This window comes from Rhinopithecus roxellana, chromosome 10 (assembly GCF_007565055.1).
Source record: "Rhinopithecus roxellana isolate Shanxi Qingling chromosome 10, ASM756505v1, whole genome shotgun sequence".
Lineage (NCBI taxonomy): Eukaryota > Metazoa > Chordata > Mammalia > Primates > Cercopithecidae > Rhinopithecus > Rhinopithecus roxellana.
Window position 1 is genome coordinate 66,727,485 of NC_044558.1, and position 18,501 is coordinate 66,745,985.

Here is an 18,501-nt window from a genome sequence, read left to right on the forward strand (position 1 = left end):
CAAAAGAGAGGCAATAACAAATGCTGGTGAGAATGTGAAGAAAAGGGAACCTCCATACACTGTTGGTGGAAATGTATATTAGTACAACCACTATGGAGAACAGTTTGGAGTTTCCTCAAAAAATAAAAAATAGAGCTGCCATGTGATCCAGCAATCCCACTGCTAGATATATACCCAAAAGTAAGCATATCAAAGCAATATCGAAGAGATATCTTCACTCCCATGTTTATTGCAGCACTACCCACAATAGCCAAGATTTGTAAGCAATCAAAGTGTCCATCAACAGACATATGGATACAGAAAATGTAGTATATATACACAACTGAGTATTACTCAACCACAAAAAAGAATAATATCCTGTCATTTGCAACAACATAGGTGGAACTGGAGGCATTACGCTAAGTGAAATAAGCTAGGCACAGAAAGACAAATTTCACATTTAGCACTCACTTATTCGTGGGTGCTGAAAATTAAAACAATTGAACTCATGAAGATAAAGAGTAAAATGATGGTTACTAGAGGCTGGAAAGGATAGTTGGGGGAGGTGGGGGAGAAAGTGGTGATGGTTAATGGGTACAAAAATATGGTAAGATTTCTGAACTCCAAGGATTAAGACAAATCTTACAAATACAGAGACAGAAAGATCGAGTATGCAAATATCTATATATAGTTATATATGTAGAATGAATACGATCTAGCATTTGATAGCACAATAGGGAACAATAATTTATTGTACATTTTAAATGGACTAAAAGAGTAGAATTGGATTGTTTGCAACACAAAGAAAGGATAAATGCTTGAGGTGATGGATACCCCATTTACCCTGATGTAATTATTACACATGGTATGCCTGTATCAAAATATCTCATGTGCCTCATAAATATATATACCTACTATCTACACACACACGCACAAACACACACAGACAGCACACACACACATGAAAAGGAAATGCAAATGTTCAGACACTATCTCAGACCCACTGAATCAGAAACCCTGGGAGTAGAACCAATGATCCCATTTTAATAAACCCTTTAGGCAGTTCTGATGTATACTAATGTTTGAGTGCTGTGTTACCGGAAATGTAGTCCATAGACCAGTAGCATTGGCATTACCTGTTAGAAATAGGTGTAGAAATATTGGCATAACTTGTTAGATATGCAGACACTCAGATCACACTCCAGATATTCTGAGTTTGAATCAACAGTTTAAGAAGATTCCTGAGTGATTCATATACACATTAAAGTTTGAGAAGGACTGATTTAGAGAATAAATGCTCTAAGGCTAAAATAGCATAACCTTCACAGCAGGAGTTCCATGCAAAACAGAACTGCTAGAGGAGAGAGGCAACAACTTGATCTAGAAAAAATTAAAAGTGAACTTAAGGGTATTACTTATAATATTTAAAAATATAAAAAATGAAAACCCAAACAACAATAACAAAATAACAATGATCGGAAAAAAAAAAAATAAAAAAAAGCAACCCATGACTTTTTAACTGAACAAGCAAGTGGGTGAACTGAAGAAGATGATTTATGTTGGGTTCAAATTAGTAGCCTGAAAGAACAACTGGAAGAAGTATTTCAAAATAAGGAGCAATAATTCAAAGAGGTAGAAATCATGAGCAAAAAGATAGCAGACTTGGAAGAAAGATCCAGGAGACCTACATGTAAATATTAGAAAAACATAAGAGCACAGATTGAGGAGAGGCAAAATTAGTTAAAATTAGATTTATTCAAGTCAGCAGATGGAAATGTACTACCAAGATCCACACACTTAGACATATTCTGGTAAGATTTCTGAACTCCAAGGATTAAGACAAATCTTATAAATACAGAGACAGAAAGATCAAGTATGCAAATATCTATCTATAGACACACATATATATACATATAGAAGAGGAAGAAAAAGAAGAAGGAGGAGGAGGAGGAGGAGGCGGTGGCAGCGGCAGCGGAGGACGAGAAGGAGAAGGAGAGGAAGAAGAAGAAGAAGAGGAAGAAGAAGAAGAAGAAGAAGAAGGAGAAGGAGAAACATTAGACTGATACAGGACTGTGTCATCTACAACTCAGGAGCTAATAAAAATTACTAATATCAGAGAGAAAAGAACTACAATCTAAGAATTTTATATCTGAGGCAAGATATTATTCTTTTATCAGTAGAAAAAATGTATTTGTGGCTATGCAGGAATTCATAGAAAATATCATCCTCCTATTCCATCTTAGGGAAACCAGGTCAGAGTAGAAGATGAAGAGAGGAAACAAGAATGGTAAGCAGTATAGCTTGCAGTAAGTTAAGTTAGATGCAAATAGGTGTTAACAGAGTGAGATTAATATAATAGCTAAATAAGCAATCTTAAAAAGAAGAATTTACTGCAAGAGAAATCTAATAATAGCCTAGAACCCAAAGTATTAAGCCGTATCAGCAAAAAAGGTATTTGAAAGTAGAATGAGGCTGGGCGCGGTGGCTCATGCCTGTAATCCCAGCACTTTGGGAGGGCGAGATGGGCGGATCACCTGAGGTTTGGAGTTCTAGACCAGCCTGACTAACATGGAGAAACCCCATCTCTACTAAAAATACAAAATCAGCTGGGCGTGGTGATGTGTGCCTGTAATCCCAGCTACTCGGGAGGCTAAGGCAGGGGAATCGCTTGAACCCGGGAGGCAGAGATTGCAGTGAGTTGAGATGGCGCCATTGCACTCCAGCCTGGGCAACAAGAGTGAAACTCCATCTCAAGAAAAAAATAAAATAAAATAAAAAGGAAAGTAGAATAGATTCTATTCTGTAGAGTAAAAATTTAAAGGTAATCTGGCAGGAAGAATGGAGAAGTAAAGGTAAGTAAAGGTATTCAAAGGTCTCATTTATTGGTGGGAACAGTGAAAAAAGGAGTGATTTGGTTGAAAGGAAGAAGCACAAGGATTTCATATGATGGTCCAGACACTTGTGTGTGATGATAAAGGGAAGGTAATTAATAAGAAAATGACAATGTAGAGCAACCGGAACAAATCAGCAAAAATGAAGAAAGAAAAAAGAAGAAATGCAAAGTAAGACCAAAGATAAATATTAAATAAAATAGAATGAATAAAATAGTTGTTATACTTAACATGAATGGGCTAAACTTTTCTATTAAAAACAGAGACTGGGGGGTTGGGTTAAATAACAATATCAAGTAATACACTGTTTATTGTTTTTTAATGCTTAAAACAGTGAGTTTTTCAAAGACTGAAAAATGAAATGGACAAAGAGATATCACAAAGAGAAAGCAGAAATTCACGTTAATGCCAGATGGGCAGAATTTAATCTTAAAACCAGCAATGAAATTAAAGATGAATAATACATAATCATAAAAAGAATTTTTTTTTTTTTTTTTTTTTTTGGAGACAGGGTCTCACTTTGTTGACCAAGCTGAAATACAGTGGCATGATAATAGTTCACTGCAACCTTGAACTACTGGGCTCAAGCGATTTTCCTACCTTGGCCTCCCAAAACACTAGGATTACAGGCATCAGTCACCATCCTGGGCTAAAAAGTACAATTTAGGTAAAAGATATACTAGTCATTACTTTGTATGTATTAGATACAGCAGCTAAATATATAAAGTGTTAGAAATGCAAGGAGAACTTCATTTAGAAATATATATGTCTTTCAGAATCATCCAGATCCAACGGGGCAAAAAATAGTAATAATGACAAGCAGAAATTAAACAGTAAAACTATTGAAATGATGGGGTTCAGGATATACTACCCCAAAATAGGGCAGCTTGCCATATTGAATATTTTAAGCTGAAGGAATCTGAAAAACGGCAGGTAGAGGAAGGACACTCTGACTCTTTCTTCTCCCTGAAATACGACATAAGACCCTCACATGAGAGGTACCTTCCTGATACTCAGAGAGAAGTACACCTTTAACACCAAAGACGGGAAGATGGAGGGATGTTGAAAGTAATTTAAACCAATAAGCCTTGCTAAGTTTCCTCCAGTTTGCTATCCTAGCTCAAACCCTCTCTGCCCCATCATATTTTTCGACAACTTTATACTCTTTGTCAAACCTAGTATAAAAATACTCAGGGTTAACTGTTTCTTTGGGTCTTCATTTCCACTTCTGTGTTACGTAAAACATATTTTAAATAAATTTGTATACTTTTCTCTTGTTAATCTGTATCTTACAGCCCCAGCAAACAACTCAGAAGTGAGAAGATATTTTTCCTACCCTACAATATTAAACCATATATCCTTTGAGTAGAAAGTATTAAGTAGAAAATATTCATAGTTTTGCATGTTCATGGAGTATTTATGACATTTGGTCACACTCTTGGTTGAAAAAACGTAACTTTTTTTTAAAGGTCAATTTTACAGGTCATATTCTCTAATAAAACTCAGAAATAAGAAATAAAGAATGACAAAAATTCTAAACACTTATGAATTAACAATAACACTTTAATAAAGTAACAACACTTTAATAGCTCTGGGTCAAAAAGAAAGTAAAAACCAAAATTAAAAATTATTTCAAAGCAATGGCAAGAGCTACTATTTATGTCAAACCAATAAGACATGTGGAAATCTATGAGAGGAATATTTGCAGCTTTAAGTGCCTTTGCCATTAAAGGTTAAGAGCTGAAAAGTAAAGAACAATACTCATCTTTAAGAAATTAAAAAAAGAAAACAAAACCAAACAAAAGTGGAAAGATTAAAGTAGTGAAGAAGGAAAATAATGAATGAGAAAGCAAAATAATAAGTAAAATAGTAGAAAGGATAAATAAACCTAAAAAGGAAAGTCAATAGAAGCCAAAGAGAAACATACACAAGATAAGAAATGAGAGACAATCAAAGATAAGACACTGAAAACATTCTAAGAGAATATTAGATTCAATGGCAAGATTTCAAAAAACCTAGAGGGAATAAATGATGTTCCTGCAAAATATAAACTAACACAATTGACCCAAGAAGAAACATGAAACTTGAATAGATCAAATGCTACAGAAGAGACAGAAGGAAGCTTAAAAGACCTACTATCTAAAAAATCACCAGAATCAGATAGATTCAGAGGTAAGTTCTAGCTGATCTTTAAAAATAAACAAGTAAACCAGGTAATTCACATGGAACTGGTACTTTTCCAGAGTATAGAAAAAGCAATCTCTGGCCTCTCCTTTTTTCTCTTCATCATATTTCCTCTCTTTAATGTTCGTCTCCCCATCTACCTCACCCAAATATTTTGGCACATTTAACTGACTTCACAGACTTGCTGGTTTCAACATCCCTGCTCCTTGCCCCCTTCCTGACCACCTTCCCTCATCAAAATGTCTGCCTCCTCTGGCAGCTGGTCAAGCTGGGACTTAGGAGAGCAATGTTGGCCTGCCCAGGTACTGCTCAAGAGTTTTACTCCAGAGGTGCTCCTTTGAGCTAGAAGGCCCATCTTCCCTCCATGGAGAACACTGACTCCTTCCGTGGGCTCTGTTATTTTTAGGCTGCCAGTAACAGAATACCAACTCAAAATGTCCTAAACCATAAGGGAATTTATTATCTTAAGTAATTCAATCGATTCCATGGTTCAGCAATATCATCTAGAATCCAGCTTCCTTCTCCGTGCTGCTATTTATGACACTCGCTTCATTGTAGGGTTGCTTTTCCTCATTGTCATAATATGGCTACCAGCAAAACTGGGTACACGTGTGTCCTTATCCATGTGCAGGATTCAAAGACAACTGGCTCTTTCCCCTGACAACTCTGGTGAAAACATCTCACATTTCTTTAGCCCAATCACAGGTAGGGGACAGTTGGCTTTGAGTGATCATCTGAGGAAAGACTGTTAGAGAGACAGCCACAATGCCGTTTTCAGTTCCCACCTCATTTTCCCAGTTGGTCAGCAGGGAAATCTAGCACTAACCCCTAGGAATGCCCAACAGAAATGGAATTTGTCACCACGAAGGGTACCAAGATATGCTATACCCCCAAAATATGCCTTTTTGTTACGTTGAATATTTTAGTTAAAGGTCATCAAGACCAACAGATACAGAAAAAGCTCTAAAAGTAGGGCACAAATTTTACTTTAATAAAGGAAATATAGAAAATTTCCATCTTTAAAGGTGTCTCCTTTTCCCTTATGGAGAAGAAGACTCAATAACTCTTATCAGTGGAGAAAGCACTAAACAATCCTTGTTTACCATACTTTTCTTGGTCACCTTCCTATAACTAGCCTGCTGACCTAGAAGTCCTAAATCCTTTTTCCTTTGTTTAGCTAAAAATGGAATACTGTAAAAGCCTTAACCATCTGGCTACCTCCTTGAGGAACATTTTTCTTTATAAACTCTGGTGTTTACGTATGTAGCTATGTACATAATTAAAACTGTTTTTTTCTCTTGTTAATCTGTCTGTTATTTGTTTGATTCATGGACTCCAAGCCAATAAACCTAAGAGGGGTAAATAAAAAAATGTATTTTTTTCTGCTCTGATAACCAATAGAAAAATTAATACTTTGACACAGGAGATGCTTTTATTATTATTATTATTTTTACTACACCTCATCTTGATTCGTTACTTGTTTGTAGAAAGACTTCCCTCTTTGATTCTTTTGTTTTATAGTGGGAATGATTGAGATGAGTAGAGCATTATTTCAAGTTCTCTCACAAGACTGGATTGTAAATCACTTACTGTCGTGACTGTGGCCAGCTGCCATTCAACTGTACTTAATTCATACACTATTGCTATTGACATGTTTCTCAGGTGAGTGAAAAGTTTCTATGCCTCTGTATTTTAATTGGTTTAGCTCAAGTTTTGGCTAAACATGTTAAAGAAAAACAAAGCCAGATACTAGTTAAAGATTATGAAGACAAACCAATATGGAAATGAGCTCAACTTCAATCCATATAGAGACGACTAGGCATTTTAAAGGGAAAATGAGAGAGTGAAGAGAGAGAAACAGCCTGGCTCAACCAAAGTCACGGAAGTGAAAAATTACAATAATTGGGTAAAAGGGGTTGGCCAATGTGATTAGACCATCTGGGTTTGTTAACTAGTGCTTATTGAAGTTAGGCTCTTACCCTCCCACAGAGCCTGGGAGACAGGGGCCAAGTCTTAAGATGTTGGCTAGAGCAAAGAGTAAATTTTTCAACAACCTTGAGATTTCCCAGACAGGAACTTGAGGAGGGCTGGGTTGATCCCAGGTCAGGGCCTTGAGCTATGCTAGCGTTTAATCAAGTCTCTTGGTGGGGGAGTGGGCATGACAAAATCATTTGTGATGACAGGAAAGAACAGTTCTCAGATGTAGCCTAAAGAAATCATGCTACAGTAATGATTTTAATATTATAGCTGTTGACATATGATTCTGCTTGGTCACTAAATTTATAATTTTGCCTACTAATCTAAGGTCAAATTAATACTGTGTATTGAACTTTTAATTGAATAGAGGACTAATTTGCACATTATGCCTTCGTCGTCCCTGAACACATTCTTATGTAACAGAATAATAAAATCGGCTCCAAAGAGAGCCTTAAATCCACCATTTGGAAAAACTTTTTAAAATGGAAGAACAAGGTTTTGTGTCAAATAGTCAACATTTGTCCACTAGCTTTAAGTGATGATAGAAAATCATGGAGTTAGTAATAAAAGCCTATATAGACATTTGCACAAGTAAATTAAATACAGAATATAACTTTTTAGCCCTGTGAATTCTTTCATTGTAGAAACATTATTGAAACAACTGACAATAAATGATATATGTTCTCTCTCGAGTTGTTAAAATATGTGCGAAATTAATTCTCAGAATCTTTCCCCATGCACGTTCACTCTTTGGAAACATATATGTGAAAATGTGAAAACTTTTATAAAGCTGAAAAAAATGAAAAGCAATTCTAGTAAAATTTCCCATCATTCATTCATTATTGGCTGTAAAACAGTGGTATCTTTGCAATCACAAGCAGTACTATGTGGAATAATTTGCTATAGGGAAATGGAGTAAATGTTTTGCTAACTCAGATATGTCTCTGGTGGGGTTTGTTCTATACTGTACGCTGAAAGTCCAAAAGGAAAAAAATGTTGTCTTATTACAAACCACAGTTTGGACTTAGAAGATGATGATAGCATCTAAGATGAAAATTGAGCAAAACAATCCCAGTTGGGAATTTGCAAACCCGAGCTCAAAGGAGCCCCTCCAGAGTAAAACTCTCGAGTAGTACCTGGGCAGGCCAACATTGGTCTCCTAAGGCCCAGCTTGACCAGCTACCAGAGGAGGCCAGAGGAAGCCTAGGAGATCAGAATGGTTTCAGGGGACAGTTCCAACTATTCCCCATAGGCACACTGACCAGGATTGCCTCAGGACACTGCTCACGACATCCTGGCTGTTTCAGCTAATCCATTGTGACTCAACTAGCCACATATACAGCTTGGGCTGCTGCTCCAAAGAGTACAAGCCATAAGCCGTGGCAGCATCCAGGTCCACATGGCCCTAATTCTGCAGGCATGCAAAATGCCAGAGTGATGGAGGTGTGGAGGTTTCCACCTAGATTTCAGAGGATGTAATGGAAAACCTGGGAGCCCAGGCAGAAACCTGCCACAAGGGTGGAGCCACCAGAGAAGCTCCCACAGGGGTGATGCCTAGTGGATCTGTGGGAACATGGCCACTGTCAAGACCACAGAATTGTATAACTACTGGCAGTGTGAAACACTTACCTGGGAAAGCTACAGGCACTAGCCTCCAACCCATGCAACAAGGCCACTGGGGTGCGGCTTTCTGAGGCCTTGGGAACCCAATCCCCATACCAGTGTGTCCAGGAGGCAGCACATAGAGTGAAAGATTATTTTGGAGTGTTAAGATTTAATTGTATGCCCTGCTGGTTTTAGATTTGTATGGGGCCTGTTCCTCCCTTCTCTTGGCCTATTTTTCCCTTTTGGAGTGGGAATGTTTACCCAATGTCTGTCCCACCATTGCATCTTTAAAGTAAGTTTTAAAAACATTTTCACAGGCTGTCAGATGAGACTTTGGACTTTTGATTTGGTGATGGAGCACGTTAAGACTTTTGAAACTATTGGGAACAAATGTTTCTATTTTGTATGTGAGAAGAACATGACTTTTGGCGCCTGGGACAAAATGCTATGGTTTAGATGTGGTTTATTACTCTCAAAACTGATGTTGAAATTTGATCCCCAGTTTGGCACTGTAGGGAGGAGGGGCCTAGTGGGAGGTGCTTGGGTCATAAGGATTAATCCCTCATAAGTAGATTAATGCCCTTCCATAGGAGTGAGTGAGTTGTTGCTCTCACAGAATGGATTATTTACCAGAAAGCATGTTGTTACAGCGGCGAGTTTTTTGCTTCCTAGACTCTCTTGTTTCCTCCCTCACCATGTGATATCTTTGCCCATGCCTGCTCACTTTTCGGCTTCTCCACCATGTTTTTAGCCAGACTGTAGCCTTCCAGAAGTTGGGTGCTATGTTATTGAATCTCCCAACTTACATAATTGTGAGCTAAATAAACCTCTTTTCTTTATAAATTATCCAGCCATGGGTATTCTGGTATAGCAACACCAAATGGACTGAGACAAGACAAGGGGGGAAAAAAAACACATGATTATCTCAATTGATGTAGAAAAAGCATTTGACAAAATTCAACAGCCTTTCATAATTAAAAAAAAAAATCAACAAATTAGGAATAGAAGGAAACTGCCTCAGTATAATAAAAGCCATATGTGAAAAAACTCACTATGAACATAAAACTCAACGGTGAAAGACTGAAAGCTTTTTCTCTAAAATCAGGCACAAGGCAATGATGCCTACTTTTGCTACTTCTATTCAACATAGAACTGGAAGTTGTAAACACAGTATTCAGGGAAGAAAAAGACGTAAAAGACCTTCAAATCAGAAAGAAAAAAGTAGAATTGTCTCTGTTCGCAGATGATATAATCTTATATGTTGAAAACTCTAATTCATCAAAAAACTGTTAGAAGTAATAAATAAATTCAGCAAAGTAGTAGGATACAAAGTCAATGCACAAAATTCAGTTGCATTTCTATACACTAAAAATGAACCAACTGAAAAGAAAATTATAAAAACAATCTGATCTATAGCATCAAAAGAATTAAATACTTAGATACTAACTTAAGTGAGAAAATAAAAATGTAAATATTGAAAACTACAAAACATTGCTAAAAGAAATTAAAGAAGACATAAATAAATAGAAAGGCATCCCATGTTCATGGATGGAAAGATTTAATATTGTTGAGATGTCAGTGCTTCCCCAAGTCATCAACAGATTCAATGCAATCCCTATTAAAATTCCAAAGATAGATTTTCAGAAATAGAAAAACCCATCCTAAAATTCACAGGCAATCTTAGGTGGTCCCTGAATAGCCAAAGCAATCTTGCAAAAAAACAAAGCTGGGTGTAATATAATTTGGATATTTGTCCCTTGCAAATCTCATGTTGAAATGTGATCCCCAATATTGGAGGTAGGGCCTGATGGGAGGTGTTAGGGTCATGAGTGTAGATCCCTTATTAATGGTCATGGGTGTACCTCCCTTGCAGTAATGAATGAGTTCTTATTCTATGAGTTACCATAAGATCTGCTTGTTAAAAAGAGTCTGGCCCCTCCCTCCTCTCTCTCTTTCTTGTTGCCTCTCTCACCATGTTGCATGCCTGCTCCCCCTTTGCCTTCCATCGTGATTTTAGGCTTCCTGAGGCCCTCATCAGAAGCAGATATTGGCACTATGCTTCTTGTACACTCTGCAGAACTGTGAGCCAAAATAAACCTCATTTCATTATAAATCACCCAACCTCAGGTATTTCTTTACAGAAATGCAAAGTAGACTTCTTGTACACACTACAGAATTGTGAGCCAAAATATACTTCAATTCTTTATAAATCATCCAATCTCAGGTATTTCTTTATAGAAATGCAAAACAGACTTCTTATACACTCTGCATTGTGAGCCAAAACACACCTCATTTCCTTATAAATCACCCAACCTCAGGTATTTCTTTATAGAAACGCTAAATAGACTATTATAAAAGGATTCACAGTTCCTGATTTCAAAACTTACTATATAGCTGTAGTAATCAAAACACGGTGGTACTGGCATAAAGTCACACACATCCACCAATGAAATAAAATAGCCCAGAAACATACCCTAACATATGTGGTGAAATAATTTTCAATAACAGTACTAAGATCATTCAATGAGGAAAACACCATCTTTTCAACAAATTGTGCTAGAAAACTGGATATTCACATATAAAAGAACACCCAGTTTTCTGACAGCATATATCACCTTATCTAACACCATATATAAAAATTAACTGGCTGGGCATGGTGGCTCACGCCTGTAATCCCAGCACTTTGGGAGGCCAAGGTGGGCAGATCAAGAGGTCAGGAGATTGAGACCATCCTGGCTAACATGGTGAAACCCCGCCACTACTAAAAATACAAAAATTTAGCTGAGCATGGTGGCAGTTGCCTGTAGTCCCAGCTACTCGGGAGGCTGAGGCAGGAGAATGGCATGAACCCGGGAGGCGGAGCTTGTAGTGAGCCGAGATCACGCCACTGCACTCCAGCCTGGGCGACAGAGCGAAACTCTGTCTCAAAAAACAAAAAACAAAACTAAAAATGGATCAAAGATTGTCTTTGACTTCTTTGTGTTGCTATAACAGAATAACTGAGACTGAGTGATTTATAAAGAAAAGTTTACTTAGCTCATGGTTCTGCAAGCTGGTAACTTCGAGAAAGATAGCGCCAGCATTCATCTGGCTTCTGGTGAAGGCTTTTGTGTTGCAACGCCACATGGTGGAAGGTCAAAGGGGAAGTGAAAAGATGTCAAGAGGCAAAACCTGAGGGGCATTCTGGCTTTATAACAACTCACTCCTGAAGGAACTAATCCATTCCTGCTATAAGCAATTCAGTTTTGTCAGAATGAGAGTGCACTCACTACTGCAAGAACAGCACCGAACCACACAGAAGGGCAGAGTCCTCATGACCCAAATACCTCCCATCAGGCTCCACCTCTTAGAGGTTTCACTTGCCAACATTGCCACACAGGGAATCGAGGTTTCAATACGAGTTTTAGCGGGGAAAAACCATATTCAAACATAGCAAATAACTAAATGTAAAATCTAAAACTGTAAAAATCTTAGAAGAAAACATGAAAATAGCATCAAAACTTTGGATTTGTCACTGATTTCTTGGATAAGACATGAAAGATGCTGGCTGGGTAGTGTGGCTCACACATATAATCTTAGCACTTTGGGAGGCTGAAACATTGAAGATTACTTGAGCCCAGGAGTTCAAACCAGCCTGGGCAATGAGTAAGACTCAATCTCCACAAAAATATTTATTTAAAAAATTAGCTGGACATGGTGGTGCATTCCTATAATCCTAGCTACTCAGGAGGCTGAGACAAGAGGATTGCTCTTGAGGTCAAGTGTTTGAGGCTTCAGTGAGCTGTGATTGCACCACTGCACTCCAACCTGGGTGACAGTGAGTGATCCTATCTCAAAATTAAAAAAAAAAAAGAAAAGAAAAGTAAAGGAAAACATAGCCAACAACAACAACAAAATAAAAAAAATTGGACTTCATGAACATTTAAAAATTTGGAAGCAAAAAGAACAATGCTAGAGGCATCACACTACCTGACTTCAAAATATATTGCAAGGCTATAGTAACCAAAATATCATGATATTGGTATACAGACAGACACATAGGCCAATGGAACACAATAGAGAACCCAGAAATAAATCCACATATTTACAGCCAACTGATTTTTGACAAAGGCGCCAAAAACATACACTGAGGAAAGGACACTGTCTTCAATAAATGGTGCTAGAAAAATTTGGTATCTCTATGCAGAAGAATGAAACTAGACCCCTATCTGTCACCACATACAAAAATCAACTCAAGATGGATTGTAGACTTAAACATAAGATCCGAAACTATAAAACTACTAGAAGAAAATATAAGAGAAATATTTTAGGACTTTGGTTCTGACAAATATTTTATGATTAAGACCTCAAAAGCACAGGCAATGAAACCAAAAGTAGACAAATGTAACTCTACTAAACTAAATAGCTTCTGTACAGCAAACGAAACAATCTACAGAGTGAAGAGACAATCCACAGAATGGGAGAAAATATTTACAAAATATTCATTCAATAAACGACTAATATCCAGAATATACAAGGAAATCCAAGAGCTCAACAGTAAAAACAAAAATAAAAACAAACAAAAAAAATTACCATTAAAAAGTGGGCAAAAACCAAGAATAGACATTTATCGAAAGAAGACATACAAATGGCCAACAAAATGCTCTACATCACTAATCATCAGAGAAATGCAAATAAAAACCACAATGAGATATCATCTCACCCCAATCAGAATAGCTATTATCAAAAGACAAAAAAATAACTAATGCTGGCAAGGATGAAGAAAAAAGGGAACTCATACACTGTAGGTGGGAATATCAATTAGTACAGCCATTGTGGAAAACAGTAGGGAGATTTCTCAAAAAAACTAGAAATAGAACAACTACCATACAATCCAGCAATCCCACTACTTGGTATTTATCCAGAGGAAAATAAATCAGTATATTAAAGGGATATCTGCACTCCCATGTTTATTGCAGTATTCACAACAGCAAGGATGTGGAATCAACCTAAGTGTCCATCAATGGATAAATGGATAAAGAAAGTGTGGTATATATATATACATAATGGAATACTATTCAGCTGTAAAAAATAATAAAATCGGGGCCGGGTGCGGTGGCTCACGCCTATAATCCCAGCACTTTGGGAGGCCGAGGCGGGTGGACCACGAGGTCAGGAGATCGAGACCATCCTGGCTAACACGGTGAAACCCTGTCTCTACTAAAAATACAAAAAATTAGCAGGGTGTAGTGGGGGGCACCCGTAGTCCCAGATACTCAGGAGGCTGAGGCAGGAGAATGGTGTGAATCCGGGAGGTGGAGCTTGCAGTGAGCCGAGATTGCACCACTGCACTCTAGCCTGGGTGACTGAGTGAGATTCTGTCTTAAAAAAAAAAAAATAAAAAATAAAATCATGTCATTTGCAGCAACATGAATGGAATGGGACATGATGTTAAGTTCAGAAAGACAAATATTGCATGCTCTTACTCATACATGGGAGCTAAAAAAGTTGATTTCATGGAGGTAGAGAGTAGAAAGGTAACAGAGGCTACGTGTGGGCGGGGGCAGGAGATAAAGAGGTTGGCTAATGGGTACAAACAGTCAGAAGGAATAAGTTTTAATGATCAATAGCAGAGTAGGGTTACTATAGTTAATAACAGTGTATTGCATATTTCAAAATAGCTAGAAGACTTGAAATGTTCCCAACACATAGAAGTGATAAATACTTGAAGTGATGGACACCCCAATACCCTGACTTGATTACTACAGTCTATGTGTGTAACAAAATATCACCTGTACCTCATAAATATGTACCAATATTGTGTATCAATAAAAATTGTGCATCAAAAGACAGTATCAATAGAGTAAAATGCAACCCACAGAATGGAAGAAAATATTTGCAAATGATATATCTGATAAGGGATTGATATCCAAAATATAAATGGAACTCATAAAACTGAACAACAAAATAGCAAACAACCCAATTCAAAAATGGGCAGAAGACTTTATAGGTATTTCTTCAAAAATATGCAAATGGTCAGTAAGGACATAAAAAGATGCTCAACCTCACTAATCATCAGGGAGATGCAAATCAAAAACCGCAAAGGGAGACTACCTCGCACCTATTAGGATGGCTACTGTAAAAAACAAAACAAAAAATTCCAGAAAATAACAAATGTTAAGCAATGATATGGAGAAATTGGAACCCTTGTGCATTGTTGGTGGAAATGTAAAATGATATGGTTGCTGTGGAAAACAGTCACAAACTGAAGACAGAATTACCATGATCTAGAAATTCCACTTCTGGGAACACAGACAAAAGAATTGAAAGCAGGGATTCAAAGAAATGTTTGTATAGCCACATTCATAGCAGCATTATTCATAACAGGTAAAACGTGGAAGTAACCCTATTATTCATCAACAAATATATTCATCAACAAATGAATAGATAAGTGAAATGTGGTAAGTATATATGATTGAAGATTATTCAACCTTTAAAGGAAGGAAATCCTGACACATGCTACAACATGGATGAACTTTGAGGACACTGTGTTAAGTAAAACAAGCCAGTTACCAAAAGACAAATACCATATGATTCCATTTATTTGAGGTACTTATAAGTCAAAAATCATAGAGACAGAAAGTGGTATGGTGGTTGCCAGGGACTAGAAGAAGCGGGGAATGGAGAGCTGTTCTGTAACAGGTACAGAGTTTCAGTTTTACAAGATTAAAATAGTTATAGAGCTGGATCCTGGTGATAGTAGCACATTATGGGTGTGTTTAACACACCTTTACACTGATCTATACATTAAAAAATGGTTAAGATGATAAATTTTACGTTATATATACTTCCACAATGAAAAACATTAGAAAAAAATTTAAATTGGAATATTTCAATATAATATTTTTAAGAGACAGGGGCTTGCTCTGTCACCTAGGCTGAAGTGCAGTGGCATTATCATGGCTCACTGCAGCCTTGAATTCTTGGGCTCATGTGATCTTCCTGCCTTAGCCTCCCCAGTAGGTAGGATTGCAGGCACACCCCATGCCTGGCCAATTTTTAAAATTTCTCATAGAGACAGGGTCTCATTATGTTGACCAGACTAGTCTTGACCTCTTAGCCTCAAGCCATCTTCCTGCCTTGGTCTCCCAAAGTACTGAGATCACAGGTGTAGCCATCCCACCCAACCACAGATGGTTTTTGTCTTTATAATTCTGTATATTCCAAATTTTCACCAATGAATTAATTTTGAAATTAATATAATTAACAAGATGGTATTTTTTATGTGTTCAGGGGTAAGCTCCACCTACAGGAAAAATTATATAGAGAAACCCATTCCTAACACAGTCTAACCATATTGTGTTAGACAATGAGGAAATGCTCTCCGTGTGCCTGATGTTTGTGAGGTCCTGAATATTCAAAAATAAAAGACATGGTCTCTGTCCTCATGGAGCTTAGACTCTAGAAGGAGACAAGTTTTACTATAATGTTTATTGAGAACTCATTAACATTAAGCATTTTACTTAGATCATCTCACTTAATCTTCACGGTAATTCTGTGAAGTAGATATTATTCTTGTCCTTTTACATTAGGGGGAAGTTGAGACTTAGAGAGGTCAAATGACTTGGCCAAGATCACAGCTGGTAAGTAACGAAGGAGAGCTTCAGGCTCAGGCAGACCAGCTCCAGATGTTCTTTACCAAGATTGCCATAGGCAACTATGATCAAGGTGACATGTGCTAAGATAGAGTGTTATCAGAGCACTCAGAATGTGTGTCTAACTCATACTGAATGGAGGAAAGGATGCTTAAGGCTTCCTGGAGGAGGTGGTATGGTCACAGAACAGAATAGGAGTAGGAGTTGGGGCTAGAATAGGTTCTAAAGGGTGTTCCAAGCAGAAGCAGCCCTGTGTGCCCTGAGCCCAAAGGCATAGACTGTGGCACACTCAAGAATGCAAGTGGTTCAGTGTGGATGGAGCAAGGGTGCAAGGGAATGTGATGGCTTGGGAAGCAGGGAGCAAGACTGGAAACTTGTTAGAAAAGGACATATTTGCCTCATCCTATTTGCACAATTTGTATCGTGCAAAATGAAATTATTTCTATCAGCTTTGCACTGCTGGGTAAGAAAAAGGGTTAAATAGGCTGCAAAATCCCATTCCTGTTTGACTGATTACTGCCATGGCAACTCAGTAGCAGCCAATATTGTCAAGGCCTCTTCTTTGGATACAATAATAAATAGCGATTAAACATTACCTCAAGGCTTTATACTTTTGCCATCAGTTAAAATTTTGCTCTTGGCTACGGTGAAGACTTTTTCAAATTACAGAAAAAAACAAAAAGAAAAAGTATATTTTGCATAATGTACTAGAAATACTTTATGCATGTGCTTTAAGAACTTGAAGCCCTAACATTTCAGGAGTTCTGAAGGGGCTTTCTCCCTGCCATGAATAAGGACTTGGCAGAAGGTAAACAATGATGCAGCACTTTGCAGTTTCACAAAACATTAGGCCCATTATGTCTGTCATGATTTATTTGGGGGTGAATAGCTACCCCTTCTCCGCTCCTTTCACTTTTAACTCTAGCTGAAACAGAGGAGCCAGTCTCACTATTATTGCTGGGTGACAACTGTGTGATGGGTGGGAACTTGTTTCTAAAACAATCCACAAATATTTAGATAACAGTACCATTCTCAAAGGCATTCCCAAATCAGGCAGCTTCGTCAAAAAGAGCAATTCCCTAGAGTAACTGAAGGCATCTCAGCTTTGAAGGGAGACCTAGCTGGGTTCCAATCTCAGCTCTCACTCCTGGCACCTTCACCTTCATACTTTATCTAACCTCTAGGAGCTCAACTTCCTGCCTTGTAAAATGGAATTTATACTTTCTTCCTTGCAATGTAGTTGAAACGACTGGAAATAATGAATGTAAATGTTACAAGCAACACATTATTTGTTCAATAATTGGTCATAGCTATTGTTATTTATTCAGGATCACAGACTCACGATAATTCAGATCATAAAACACCATGAAATGGCTTCGGCAAAAAGTTTGGAACCCTTGATTTACATATCATATTTCATCAATTCTACAACACAAGGTACTTCATGTTTTCGCATCTCTAAAACTGGGATGTCTCTCACAACATAGGATGTGTCACAGTTAATTGGCAGTGACTTTTCTTTCTGAGTTGATCATAAAATAATAGAGTGTCTTACAATGGAGGAAACCTTAGATTAGATGAAATAGGGTAGCTCCTTTCAGCATATGGAGCATTTTACTTTGGTTATAAGCCAACAAATAAAAGAAGGAGCCACATCCAATTTCTATGCAATAAATCCCTGACAGAAAAGATAAGATTCATGGCAAGTACTCATCTCATCTTTCTGAACTACTGCAACCTGGCAACACATCTGTTCCTAAGAGAAGACATGTCAGAATCATCCATCCAGTCTCCTATGTGATCCATACCATCTGGTGCCCTCTTTCTGCATCTCCTCACCCTTCTTCTCCCCACCCCATGGATTCCTGCTAAAACAAAACAAAACAAAAAATACTTAGTTTGAGATTTTCAAAGTTGTTTCTAAAATGGAACCAGGCAAGAATGTAATGAATATAATTTTACAGGCTTGCAGAAACAGGCTAATCACAGTCTTATTGTTGGGGGAGGCAGTAGGAAGATGCACACACACACACACACACACATGCACACACACACTCCTCTGTCCTACACTACATATTTCTGCCTTGAGACTTCATGTGACAATCCTCAGAACGAGGGCTCTAAGGGAATATGAGTAGTTGGGACCCCAGAGTTGCTGTTGTCACCTGCTTGGAAACAGGAGGCCCACACACATACATTTACTCTTTTAGGTAGCAGAACCAGATTATAAG

General features: G+C 37.7%; 1 pseudogene; it reads left to right on the forward strand.

The window, feature by feature from the left end:
* Positions 1-3,373: 3,373 nt before the first annotated feature.
* Positions 3,374-18,501, forward strand: part of LOC115900020 — a 35,146-nt pseudogene continuing 20,018 nt past the window's right edge.